At 52.2% G+C, this 13,896-nt stretch overlaps 1 long non-coding RNA gene across 4 annotated transcripts in view; it reads left to right on the top strand.

Moving 5' to 3' along the window:
* The window catches only part of LOC119876800, a 300,097-nt gene that overhangs the window by 177,974 nt on the left and 108,227 nt on the right, over positions 1-13,896 (top strand). For all 4 annotated transcript variants that reach the window (XR_005366697.1, XR_005366695.1, XR_005366696.1 and 1 more), the window contains one exon: positions 18-203. This is a non-coding gene — a long non-coding RNA (uncharacterized LOC119876800). The remainder of the gene's footprint in view (positions 1-17; positions 204-13,896) is intronic.

Here is a 13,896-nt window from a genome sequence, read left to right on the forward strand (position 1 = left end):
CTATCTGTCCTCCACAGCAAAGGCAGATGTCACTACTGAGCTCCAAGAATGTGGTCCTCTGCAGCAGAGCCATCGGATACCCAGCCGGCACTAAGCTCTCCAGGTCTCAGCCAGTCATGGAGACTAAATCCTCACAAATCATCTGGGAGGTGTGGACGAGAGAAGCAAGGCCCAGGGAAGCTGACTCACCCAAGACTTGGGAGGTAAGTGCATCTGTGAACTGACAGCTGGCTCTGGAAAGGTTGTTTGGGTGGATTCTTATGTCAGGAACGCACTGAGCCTTTCCAACTCTAGGCCAAAATGGGCCACTCATGTGTTTCAAAGGCAGCAAAACTGCTGCACACCTTTGCTACACACCTCCTAGGGGGCACTTGACTTTGTCCTCTGATGCAGGTCACTGTGCTGGTATTTCTTTGCCTGTCTGCCTGCCTTCCCTCCTGGGGTGGACACAGCAGACCTCAAAAAGGATCCTGCCAGTCCCCACCAAAGCAAGTCCATGGTCATAGCCATGTCCCTTTCTGAGGCCTGGATCCTGAGTACTCTCTCTAGAATAAGTATTTGGGGCTGTGTGCCCTATGAGATGTCATTCTTTAGAAGAAAGCTCGTCTCTCATCTTTGGAGGAACTTTTCTACTCTGATGTCCTCCAGACAGAGACTTGGAGACAGAGTTATTTGGTGGGAAAGGACATGGGGAGAACATGCTGCCTACCTGTGTGCATCCAAAAGCTTATGTGGCTCTGAGCTCCCTTTCCTTCCCTTCCTTCAATGTTAGGTGGTCAGGAAGAAAGGGCCTGCCATGTGGGGCTTGAGCTGAGATCTCGAGTGGGGAGCCAAGTGGGCAGTGTAGCATTGGGTTTGGGCTCCCAGGGCAGCAGGCCCAGCTGAGATACCTGGCTCTGCAGAGTAGGGGTTAGGGTCCGTAGAGGCCTGGTTGCTGGGGCTCCTCCTCCCTGTCCAGACCCCGACGGTCAGAGGCACATCTGTGGGAGAGGCCAAAGTCCTCTCTGGTATCTGTACTTCGGATCCACTTCTCTAGTTTATTCTTTCAAGTTTACTTAAGAAATTGATGTAATGAAGACATTATGTGGCCAAGACGGTTAGACCCCACCTGTGACCTCCACACCCCAGATCCAGGCTCCCCTCCCCCACTCCTCAGGCATGTCCCTGGAGCCACATGCCCCTGCTTGTGAATCTGGGCATCTCAAACAGACACTTCGCTCTGACCTGGTTATTTAACAAATTCATTTGGGGGCGAGCTCAGAGATGAGGATCGGAGGAGAGAGAGAATTGTCTTTTCTTAACTGTCCCCAGGACGCCTTGAGCAGGCTTGGAGGATTCTCGCTAATCTAATCCCTGTCAGAAAAGGAACGATAAAACAATTCAGGCTTTAGAAGCCAAATCCCCTTCCTGCACTCACACTGTTTCTAGATCTCTCCCTTTTCGTCTCCCCCCTGTTCACGCTGAAGCTGAGTGAGGGCTTCAGTGGATAAAGGATTTCATACTCCGCTCTTCCATTTTTCATATTTAAATTTGCTTTCCTCTCCGGTTTGACTTTCCACTGACCCTTGAAGAATTGGCGTATTTCAAGGAGGGGTGGCGGGGGGTGGGGGAGGGGGAAGCGATCTCATTATAGGATATGAGAAAAATGGAGCAGAGTTTTAAAACTTTTAATGACTAAAACGCAGTGTTCCAAGTCGGTATTGCGTTGGAGTTGAAGTCACTGTTTGGTTACAAGTGTTTTAGGCCTAAACGGGGTTGATGACATCTGTTTAATTTTAGATGTCTGGAATACATTCTGAAAATAATGAAATCCAAATGTATGACCAAATTAGAGAACAATTTTATCTGCGACAAAGAAGTTTTTAAAATAAGAGCAAACATTTCGACCAAACAAAGCTTTCAAAGACCCATCAAACCTTTGGTCATCGTGCCTTGACTTTTCCCAGTGGGTCTCCACGGTTGAGAGAACTTTCCTTTCCTTTGTGTGTGAATCAGATGTTATTATGTAATTTCATACCCATTTTCCTGTCCTTTCCCTGGGTGCGCACACTGCTCTGTGCTGCCAACCCTGGAGAAGACTGTATTTAGGGGAGCAAGGCCTCTTCACAGGAAAGCTCTGTTGGTGAAGCACAGGGCTCGTGTCACAGACACTTAGGGGCCACTTGTCAGCTATCACATAATGGACTGAGCCGTCTAGCAGGGGACCCAGAGAAAGCTAACAAGTGCAAAGGCCTCGGGAATGGGACAGGGGCCTACACTGGCCATGCGCTGTGTGACTGCAGCAGGCCCTGACTCTCTGGGCCTCAATTTTCCAGCCATATGAGCAGCTCAGGGATTCTGGGAGGCTTGTCATGGCAGCTTCTCTGCTGGCAGATGCTGTTGTGGTTAGAACCCCCACTACTGGGAGGTGAAACGGATAGTTCTTCTTCTCTTTCCTAGAAGCCTAGCATCTAGGGTGATAGAGAGACTCTGTCCGTGTACGTCTTTACTGTCCTCATCCTGGGAAGTCCTTTGAGGGTAGTGTTGGAAGACAGCCATCCCTGTGTCCACCCTGTGCTGCCAGAGTAGACCTAATGTCCAGCATGCCCCCTCATATACAGACAGAAAGTGAATTATGGTCCCAGTTCTCCCTCACGTCTGAAAACACTTGGCTACTGGGCAAGGTGAATCCTGCCCTTCCTGGGTGTTTACACCTTCCAAACATCTGTGGACTCTTCCTTCCCTGCCTTGTCCCATTCCTCCAAGGTCGGCTCCAGCCGTCTCCTGAGAGCCAGCCCCATCTGTTGAGGGCCTCCAGTGCCAGGCCTAGTGCTGTTTGGAAGGCTCAGCCAGCCCAGGGTCCACTTCTGGGACCATGGGCCCCTGAACCATTGTCTGCATGTTTCATTCCTGGCTTGGGCTTGGGTGCTGGATATCCCAGAGACCAGCAAAGGTTTCCCAAGTGTTTGCTCTTGACCAATGACCACAGACAGGCCTGGAAATGGGGGTTATAAGCATGCAGTGCTTGAGCTGAAATGCCCGGGGTGAAGCTTGGGCTTGGTGAAGCCTCCAGGCCACTGGCCTCTGCAGAAACGAGCAGGTTGAGATGTTAGTTGTTGTGGACAGATGGCAGATGGATGGATAATGCTGAGCTGAGCCCAGGCCTGTCCAGAACTCTGGGCTGGGTCTGTATATTTTATCTGTTAGCCATCTGGCTAACTTCTTGGGACTTTGGTGGTCAGCAGACCCCAGCCCTTCTGTTGGGAGGCATCATTGGCTGTGCTCTGTGCGGGGTTGGAGGATGATGTGATGGCTGCATTGTCTGGCAGGTATATTCAGGTACTTTTGTGGGAACTCCTAGAGGCCCCATGGTCAACGGGCATAGACTGTGCTACCTTAAGGATAGTGGGCTGTAGTCAGCAAGAAGGAGGTCTGGAGGCAGGGGCAGAGTCACCCCTCCAACAAGAGGTAAGGAATGCAAGGTGGGAATTTCACTTAGTCTGAGGGCTGCGGGATGGAGAGAGTGGAGCAGCTGGGCTGGGAGTCAAGAGATATGGCCCTTGCTCCATGTGACTTTGAGTGAACCAGGGACCTTGCTGGGTCTCTATAAAATGTGGAGGTCAAAACCAACCTGACAGGCTCATGGGGAAACCCAGATAATAAATTGAAATTAAAAACAGTTATAAAGAAGGCATTTTGTGAAGGCTTGGACCAGTATAGGAAGTTTGCATTTTGTTGGTACTAACAGAGATTTCCAAGGAGTAGTGATGACAGTAGTGAGTTCATCCTTCCTGTGGTGTTTCCCAACCCATTCAGGGCAGTGGGGTTGAAAGAAAATGAAATTAGGAGCCAGGCCTTTGGATTTCCAGGTTTCTTGTATCTAACTCTCTCTGTGTGGCCTTTGGTAAGTCCGGCCTGTTTTTGGGTCCTAGTGTCCCCATCGGTAAAAAGAGAACCGCGGTGCCCACTCTGCTTTCCGCATCCAGCTGCTCAGAAGGTGGTGGGGTGGTGTGAGTCAGCATTTTTGCAAATGAGAAGCACCATGGGGATGGGTTGGGCTGATGTTGATGGCACTGGTTGCTGGAAAGGGTGTTCAGGCCAACGTAAATTGATGCAACTCCAAGGGCCAGTGGCCTCTGGGGGACTATTCAGAGGCTGGATGTTCTCCTGTGGCAGGTGCACGCTGTCAGGTTCCCAGGCTAGGGGGCTCAGTCCCTAACTTTTTGTGTGGAGTGAGGGGCTGAGTCATCCAGAGCTTTGTCAGTGTGGCCATAATTCCAGCCCATACTCTGCAGGCATCAAGTAGACCTTAATGTTCTCGGTATGGTGCAATGAGTTCACAGCATCAGGGTTGCGACTAGCTACTTGGGGAGACCGTAAGCACAAAGAGGCATAGGCACGTTTTGCCAGATGTGTTGCCAGAAGGGAACCCTGGGGGCCAGGCTTGGTGCTGTTTTGCTTTAATAGTCTTTAGTTTTCTGACCAGTTTCACTTATTTATTTTGAGAGATTTTATTTACCTATTTGAGAGATGGCAAGTGCATGTGAGTGTACAAGCAGAGGGAGCGAAAGGGAGAAGCAGACTCTCCGCTGAGCAGGGAGCCCCGATGTGGGGTTCGACCCCAGGATCTTGGGATCAGACCTGAGCTGAAGGCAGATGCTTAACTGACTGAGCCACCCAGGCGCCCCTTCTGAGCAGTTTTAGACACACATCAAGATTGAGGGGAGGATACAGAGAGTTCCCGCACACCACCCCAGCCCCATCCTGGCATAGTCTCTCCCCTGTCATCAACATCCCCGGCCAGAGTGGGACCTTTGTTATAGTTGGTGAACCTGCTGTGATGTGTCATTATCACCCAAAGCCCACAGTTTACATTCAAGTTCACTCTGGGTGTTGTACATTGTATGGGTTTGGATGAGTGTATGGCGACATGTATCCCCCATTATCATGTCACATGGAGTACTTTAAACACCCTAAAAAAATCTCTGTGCTATTTATCCCACCCTCCCCATCCTCCCTTCAACTGATATTTTTACTGTCTTCAGAAGAAATGTTCTCAGAGAGGTGAAAGTCCCTTGGCCATAAGGTATGAGCCCTGCCCAGGTGACTCCTGAGCATAAGGCTGTGGCTTAGTAGGTGGTCCCCAGGCCCAGCACAGGCCTGGCCCATGGCAGCTTGGGCACTGGAGGTGGGGTAGGGGGTGGGGTGGAGTGGCGGCCAGCCAGCAAGCCAAGGCTGGTATTCCTACTCCCCTTTGCCACCAACCCTAAGCTCTGACATAATCAGGACATTGATTGCCACCCTGTGGATATTGGATTTCATGGGACAGGCCAGGGTCTTGGGGGAGGTTGGGTGGGTGGTAGGAGGAGGGATGAGGAGATGGGAGGAAGAAGTCATTCACATCATGGTGACTGAGCATCACGTCTGTGCTGGGCACTGTGTTAAATGCTGAAGATATAACATGAAGCGTGACAGATGAGCTCCCTGCCTCTTGGAGCTCGTATTCTGGTGAGGGACACATCCAGTATGCACGGATATAAAGAAATATGAGAGTTATCAGCTGTGACAAGTACACTGTAGAGCATTAAAATTGGGTCATGTGGAGAACTCTTTAAAACTGGGTGGTCAGTGGGGATCCCTGGGTGGCGCAGCGGTTTAGCGCCTGCCTTTGGCCCAGGGCGCGATCCTGGAGACCCGGGATCGAATCCCATGTCGGGCTCCCAGTGTATGGAGCCTGCTGCTCCCTCTGCCTATGTCTTTGTCTCTCTCTCTCTCTCTGTGTGACTATCATAAATAAATAAAAATTATAAAAAAAAACAAAACAAAACTGGGTGGTCAGGGACATTGTCTCTGAAGAGATCCATGTGACGAGGAGTCAGCTGTGAGAAAATCAGGGGAATGTATTGCAGGCAAATAAAACCACAGGTGCAAAGGCCCTGGGGTTCAATAGTTCTGGTGTGTTGAGGATGCAGAATGGACAGTGCAGATGGATTTAGGAATCAAGAAGAGAGTGGTAAATGAGGATATGGGTGAGGTAGAGTATAGACTGTGTGGGGCTATACAGGCCAAGATCTAGGAGTTTGGATATAATTCCGAATATAATGGGAAGCCGGGGTGGTGATAGTGGTGCATGATGGGATTTGTGTTCTAAAATGATCCCTTTGACCATGGAATGGACAGTGGATTGGTTGTAGAGAGCAAAGATGGAGGACAAGAGGTCAATTAGGCTAGTAAAGGAGTGTTGGTGCAAAATGGTGGTGGCGTAGACTGACAGGGCACAGAGGGGCAGAGAAGTGGGTGGATCCACATGTGTTTTGGAGGTAGAGTCACTAGGGTTTTCTGACGAGTTGGCACTCTGCCCACACAGTTGGCCAAGCCAACGATCACACCCAACTTCCCTTCTTTCCTCAGCCCCACAGCCATTGCTGAGATGGGGAGAGGAAGAAGAGCAGACTTGGGGGAGAGGCAGTCAGGGGTGCAACTTGGGACTTATTAAGTTTGAGGGGCCTATCAGGCATATAAGTGATGACGTGAAGGAGGCTGTCATGCGCAGAGAGCTGCAAGGAGAGTAGACCTGGGTCTCAACACTTGATGTCACTGGTGTGGTGGTGGCATTTGACAGCCACGGAGTGGGAAGAGGCGGTGGGCCCTGGAGAGGACAGAGGAGGGCTTGTAGAGTGAGCTCTTGGGCTGTGCGGCCTTTATGTATGGGGAAGCCAGCCAGTGAGGGTGCGGGGAAGGCATGGCTGGGGGCGTGAGCATCCTGCAAGCAGGAGGAGGGAAGGGCTTGGCGGGGAGGCAGTGGTGAAGCCTGCCTGGGCAGGGCCAACTGGGTGCCGTGGGTGAAGGCGTGCAGATCTGTCCACGCACGGGGCCCATGTAACTCTCCAGGTGTTTTGCCAAAGTAGGAAGCAGAGACATGGGGTGGCAGCTTGAGGGAGATGGGGGGGGTGTCAATGTAGGGGTTTCTGGATATGGGAGATATTACAGCAAATTTGTCTGCTGGTGTGAATGATGCAGATGGGAGTTACTAGTCCCTAGGTAGAGGGGATGCCGACAGGACGCACGTCTCTGCTGGGGCCAGGGAGGTGGGCCTTGGTGTACAAGGCAAGAGTGGGCCTGGAATAAGAGCGGGGATACTTTCTTTAGGTCTGTGCACTGTAGGGGAGGCAGACACAGTGGACTTGGCCGAGAGATGCCTACAGTTCTCCGACCCCAGATGTCTGTCCCCAGACCAGACCTCTGTCCCCATCCTTCTGATTCCCCATCTGCCTCCTGATGTCTCCAGCCTTGTGCTTCTGAGTATACTTGTCCTTTCCCACTTAAGCGCCTCACTCTTCCCCCTTCTACGGCCTTCCATGTCTCAGCCCATTATTCCCCAGCCTCTTACCTCCTTCCTTCAAGGAGTCTTCTGGGATTTCCTCAGGCCACAGAGCTCTCTCTCCAACTGGGCTGTTGGGGCCCTGATGATGCAGGACCCAGACAGGTGCCTGGTCGCTAGGCTTTCAGGGCCAGTGGGAGCGATGCTGTCTTGTCATACCTTGTATGCCAGTGTTGTGAAAGTCCTCTGCAGCAAGGTAGCAGGCCGGTAGTTTGTGGAGAGAGAAAAGATAGAGAGCTTGGGTGTGGGTCTCACTTACCTGGGTTCAAGTCAGAGGTCCTTACTAGTTATATGACCTTTGGCAGCTTTTAATTTAATTTGATTTTTTATTTAATTTTTAAACTTTTTTTTTTTTTTTTTTTTTTTTAGATTTTATTTATTCATGAGAGACACAGCGAGAGGCAGAGACACAGACAGAGGGAGAAGCAGGCTCCCTGCAGAGAGCCCAATGTAAGACTCGATCCCAGGACCCCAGGATCACGCCCTAAGCCGAAGGCAGATGCTCAACCATTGAGCCACCCAGGCATCCCCTCATGGCATCTTTTTTAGAAGCCTCTCTTGTTTGCCCCTCTGTGAAGTCAGGTTAATAGGATTTACCTCACTAGCATTTGCTGTGGTTTAAATGAGCTAATGCACATAAACTGCACCTGCTACATTATTAGTGCTCAATAAATATCATCATCATCATAATTATTAAGGTTTTTTTTTGTTTTGTTTTTTAACCTACCATTTCTTCAGTGGGACCTTAGGGAAGTTGCTTGACCTTTCCATGCCTGGTTCCTCTTTGGAAAACTGCAGCTGGTAACAGTGTCCTCCGTAGGGGGCTGCGGACTCTAATGAGCCAAAATGTGTGAGGAGTGGAGTCTGAAAGCGGGCACACAGTAGGTGTTCAAGAAGAGGAGCTCGCTGCTGGTGATGATGACGATGGTGGTGGTCATTGTCTCTGCATTTTGGTTTCCCCTGCTGAACCCCCACTGACACTGGTGGGGGGTCGCCTGGGGATCCCACCCCCTCTGCTGAGCTCTGGCTAACGTGCCCCCCATCCCCACTCCCGCTGCCCCCAGGCTCAGCTCTTCACACTTGGCTTCTCACCCTGCCCCATGAACCCATTCATCTCTGGTTGTGAGGCTCCAAGGCTTTGAAAATTACTCTTAAAAAATTGCACTCTTCTGACCCTTTAAACTTCACATCCAGCCCTCTTAGTACACTAATGAAGCCCAGCCCGGGCTGTCTTAGGCATTTCAGAGAAGTGTGGCTGACAGTGCCTTTGTAATTTACATAGAAACATAGGGACACACATGGACCCAAATATGTATCTGTATAATTAAGGATAAAAATCATAATCCCCTAAGCAAGCTGTGCTAGTGAGCATCAGGTTTAATAGGGATTATGAGGAGGAATTAAAGTCGCCCAAGGGGTACACCGAGAGACTTCAAACACCTTTCGGAAAACAAATTAACGTGGTTTTCAGAAATCATTTTCTCAGGGCAGCAGAGGGTTTTCCTTGGGCTTCCCTGCTTTCTTTTGAGATGTATTTTTAACACTTGTATAAACAGTTTGGGCCCTTGATATGGGGCTTCCTGTGCTCCTTTCATTAGCTGGTGTCTCAGCGAGAATTCGGCTCATTATCCGGGCATTTTGATTTCCCTGGCTGCTGCTACTGCTGCTGGGCCCGGCCTGGGGCCATCCTATTTTCTTTGCTGTTGCCTAGTGGTGTGGAACCAGTTGGTGTGTGGCTGGGCCTGTTTCCATGTCTTTCCACCCAAGCCTGGCCTCCCAGAGGTGCTTTCAATTCCCTGGAGGACGGGACTTCTCAGGCACGGGGCAGTGGCTGGGAGGTTGGGGACTGGCCCTCCCTCAGGATTGTCTGAGAAGGTGGCAGTTGCAGTCTACATCACCCAGGCTACACTGGCCTCTTTTTTTATTTACTCTGCTCCTGCCTTCAGGTGCACCTGCAGGGGAATGTGTGGGCTCGACAAGTACTGAGTTCCCCATCACTGGAGGTATTCAAGCAGTGATCTGGCCTAGGTTTTGTGGGAATCTGTGCCCAGCTATAGAGCAGACCTGGATGGTCGTTAAAGTCCCTTGTAATCCTGAGGTTCTGCAATTGATGCTTTACAAAGTGGAGTCTGGGCAAGGCCTTGCTGACCTTTACAGCTATAGGGATACCTCTGATAGAAGATGCAGCACTGGGGCTTTAAACAATCACTATTAGTGACCTCTTCTCTGCTGTCCTCCGCTTGGGCCCAAGGAGGTGGTGCTCTCTTCTCTGGAAGTTTCAGACCTATGCTCACTCATAGGATTTTCTTTAAAGACTTGATCCTGTCAAGTCCCCTGTAGGGACTCAGAACAAAAATTCCAAGTTGTGTCTACCTAAGTTCCCTTTGGAAACTCACTTTCTTCCTTTAGAAAACGAGGGTAATAATAATTGCTAATTAAGCGCTTAGTGTATGCCTCACACTGTTTGAAGCTCTCGTTTCTGATCTACTTAAGCAGAGCTGTTAATGCTCACTCTATAGAGGAGGAAACTGAGGCCCAGGGAGGTTAAGTAACTTAGTCAAGGCCACAACTAGGGGGTGATGGATGACAGCGAATATTAACTAGCTACCGGGCATCTGCTGAGTGCATCATAGGAGAGTGGAGCTACTGCCTTGATCTACCCTGTGTAAGAAGCCAGGTGAGCACAGCCAAGGTGTGGGTCTTGACCTCTTGAGAAGGCTCAGTGACATTAATGCCTCCCCCCTTGGTCAGCACCTTGGCCAGGCCTGGCAGGGGCCAAGTGGTGAGTGTGATGTTGCCTTAGCCATAGCGAGCAGAGCTCCTGTGAGCTGGCCAACTGGCAGCATCCAGATTGGGCCAATGGGCATGTATCTTTTAGAGGTTTTCCTCACCTTTGCAAGTGGGCCGGCAGTGGGAGGGGAGTTCCGTGAAGCTGATTCACTCTGAGTTTGCGTGAGGCCATGTGTCCGAAGTCACTTCTATTTCCTGCTCCTGTTGGTCAAGTGCCTGTAAGGCAGGAAGGAGGCAGCTACCTTATCTCGAGGGAAGGGGCTCTCAGAAAGGGAGGGAGCATGAATTTCCCTGAGTTGGAGGTGAGGACACGGACAAGCCCCAGCTGGAGTGGTCACGTAATCCTGGTTCCCACTGGAACTGTGTGCAGATCAAGAGTTCCCACTCCCATGCCTCCCCAGCTGCCAGCTCTGACCTTACAGGGGTCTCATGTCAGAGAGCTGTGGTCACCAGGGGCAGCTGAAAGGCAACAGAAGAGCTCTACTGTTCGCAAGTCTGGCTTCACCAAGGAAGTGGGATTTAGGTTGAACTTTGAGGTGCCTGTGGATTTCTCTCAGCAGAGAAGGGGGCGCTGTTGTTTCTGAGAGCATCCCTGGAGCATGGACGATACTGAGTTTGCAGTCCCCATGCTCTTAGTTCATGCTTGTGACAGTCCAGTGCTGCTTTCTGCCTTTTATAGGTGATGGGACAGAGAGGGAATAGGACTTGCTAAGGTCACACAGCTGAATCTGGACAGAAGCGTGCCCCCTCTCTCTCCCCTGGCAGCTGGAGGAAAGTGCAAGCGATGGCAAGGAGGCTTGGAAGGACCTGGGGGGGGGGGTTCGGGAAACAGCTGGAGGGGAAGATGAGAGGGGGTGGCAGGGTATGAGGCTGGAGTTGCTGTTGGTGATGGCTCTGTCTGCCCAGAATGTCAAAACCTCCGTGGTATACCAGTAAGCGCTTAACAACCTGCTCTCCCAGGGGGAAAATTAAAAAAAGATAAAGGAAAAACAAAAAGGTCCTGACGTGAGGTGTTGACGATGTCCATGGTGTAAATGTTTCTGCCTTGGCCAGCTTGACATTACCAGTGTGATGGCAGTGAACAATACGTTGTCCTGAGCCATTGTGGGCTGCACTCCAGGGTCTCTCTGGTTCTGGTGTTTGGGGTTTATCCAGGAGACAGTCAGAGGGGAGATGACTCTGTCAGGGGTATTCATCACAGTGCAACACTTGGGTTGTCTGGCGGTGGGAAAAGAGCTGGAGAAGGTGGCCACCTGGGAGGCCAGGGTGACCCTTGGAGCCAGAGGGGTGGGGGCCTGGGGCAGACAGGGTGGGCGGGATCCTTGGAAGGGAAGGGCCGTATCCCAGGTATCTGGTGCAGCCAAGGTCTCTCCCTCTGTCAGAAACCTCTTGGGTCTCTTGCTCTAAAAATATACGTCTCCATGGGAGGCTTCTGGATATAGTGGGACTTCAGCGCACGGTCTCCCCTTTCCCCTCCAAGGTCATTCTGGGCTTCGAGCAGTTTCACATGGGAGGGGCCGCCTTCTGCACAATTCAGTCCAGGGATTTGACAGCCGTAGCAGTAGCAGCAACAGCAACATACATTCCCTCCCAAAAAATGACCTGGGAATTTTCATTTGGGAAAAAAATATCGTCTTGGAACTAGAACTAGTCGGGGAGCTGAGGGCAGAAGGACACATCAGAGTGTGTGCTCAGCTGTGACAGAGGCCTGCCGAGCTGCCAGGACATCCTTGGGACTGGCGAGAGTTCCTCCGGGGCCTCCTGCCCTGACCCAGTGTGGGCAAGAGGACTGAGGCCGGGGGAGTGTGGCCAGATGCACAGAGCAGGGCTGGCCCAGAACCCACAGTCAAGGCTTCCTGAGGGAGGGTTGTTCTAGCTGAACTTGGAAGTGTGGACAGCATCTGGAAGTGAAGAGGTCCCTCAGCGGTGTCTGAGGGTGTGTATGTGGCAGTTGTCTGCCTCTTAGCTCTCAGATCCCTTCCCAGCCTGGGTCGGTAGCACAGGAGCTGGCCCCACACATTACAATTCCTAGACCTCCTCACCAGCACAGCGGGTTTGGTCCATGGGAAGCAGTGACAGGAGGTTGGAGCACAGGAGGAGGGGACAGGAAGGGGCATTTCTTCTCGGGTCTCTGGCTTGGGTCTCTGGCAACAGTGTCTCCTCTGTGGCTCTGATGTCACTCATCAGCCTGTCTCCTCAATGCCTGGGCTCCCTCAGCCTGAGGAGGCTCTGGTATGATTTTTAGCTCCTCCTAGATGGTCCTGGCTTCTGGGCTCTGGAAGAACCTCCTCCTGCTTTTCTTCTAGCCCAAGGGCTAAGGGTTGGTGCTGGCTTTCTCTTGCTAATGCTGATCTCATCACCTCACTGTCCCCTGCTTATTTTCCAGCTCGTGACTAGGTCACCATGATGGCTTATGGGGCCTTGGCTATGGGCTTTGCTTTCTTGACTGGATTCCGACTCATCTGTGGGAAGGGGCGAGGGGTAGGAGAAGTTTCCTGGCGGGTGGGTGGTGTCTCTTCCCCCTTATCTTGCTCTTGGGCCAGACAGCCAGATCTGATGCCTAGCAACCTTCCAGCGTAGCCCCTGCCTGCCTGGGCCCCAGACTCCCAATATTTCAGTGACTTCCTAAACCTGATTCCAAGGCCCCTGTCTGTCACCCCGCTGGAGCTATCTGCTGGAGGCCTGGTAGTGGGCAGACATAGAGGCCTGTTATCAGGGGGTTCCCTCATTCACGAGGTCAGAGCTGGCCCCCCAGGCACCGTACACTCACTGCTGACTTTCACTGTTGCCTGGCTCCCCTTGCTCACCCTGCCCTCACCTGCTCAGGTAGGAGGGGCCACAGACTTCTGGTCCAGACCTCCCATTCCATTGCTCCTTAAAAGCCCTTATCTTAGTGGGAAGAAAGGGTGAGGCTGGGATTCTGCTCATGAAGGGGAGCCACCTGCCCAGGGTTATGCACCAGGGACAGGAGGCTCAGCTGTGGTACTTCTAGGCCACAGTGTGGCTGGCCACAGGGCTTCCAGGAGCAAAGCTGGGAAATCCCAGACTAGTTGAATGTCAGGTGAAGATACAGTGGCCTGAGAGGAACAAGGACTTTCCTAGAGTCACTGTGAGCCAGTGGTAATGCGGTTGCTCAGGCAGTGGTATCCCTTCCCAGCACCTGGCAGGCCTGCCTCCATGTCCTTGGTGGCTTCCGGAAGCACCATGGGTGGGAAGGGCTGGATGAGGGTGTGGTGGGGAAGGCAGCCCTGTTGGGAGGCCACTCTGATGCCAGAAGATGCCTCAGCTAGCCCAGGGTGCTTATTCCCCCAAATCCCAGGAAGTCAGTAGAGGCCCCTCCAGAGCCCAGGGCTGCCAGGCCACCATCCTGCAGGTGCCACGCTTGTATGGACGCCTGCCCCGGGTGTGGCCTTGGAGAAATCCCCAAGTACACACCAAAAAGCCAAGTTGCGCAAGGACTGTGTGGCAGCCATGGTACTGGAAAGGCTTCATACGGGATGGAGAGGGCAGTGTGGTCCTGGGAAAGGAGCCGGCACTGATGACTCAGCAGCGCCAGGCTCCCTGGGGGAGCTGCCAGGGGAGGCCAACATGGTGGGGATGCCACACTGGGGCACAGGCAGTCTGTGACAGCCTCTTGGGAGTGCCCTCTGCCTAGGTCGGTGACTTCCTCTGCACATACCCAGTCCCCTCCCATCCCCACCCCTGGCTTTAAGGCTGCCTGACCCAGGCACAGGCCTCCCCAGGCT

Source organism: Canis lupus, chromosome 11, assembly GCF_011100685.1.
Source record: "Canis lupus familiaris isolate Mischka breed German Shepherd chromosome 11, alternate assembly UU_Cfam_GSD_1.0, whole genome shotgun sequence".
In the NCBI taxonomy this organism is placed as follows: Eukaryota; Metazoa; Chordata; class Mammalia; order Carnivora; family Canidae; genus Canis; species Canis lupus.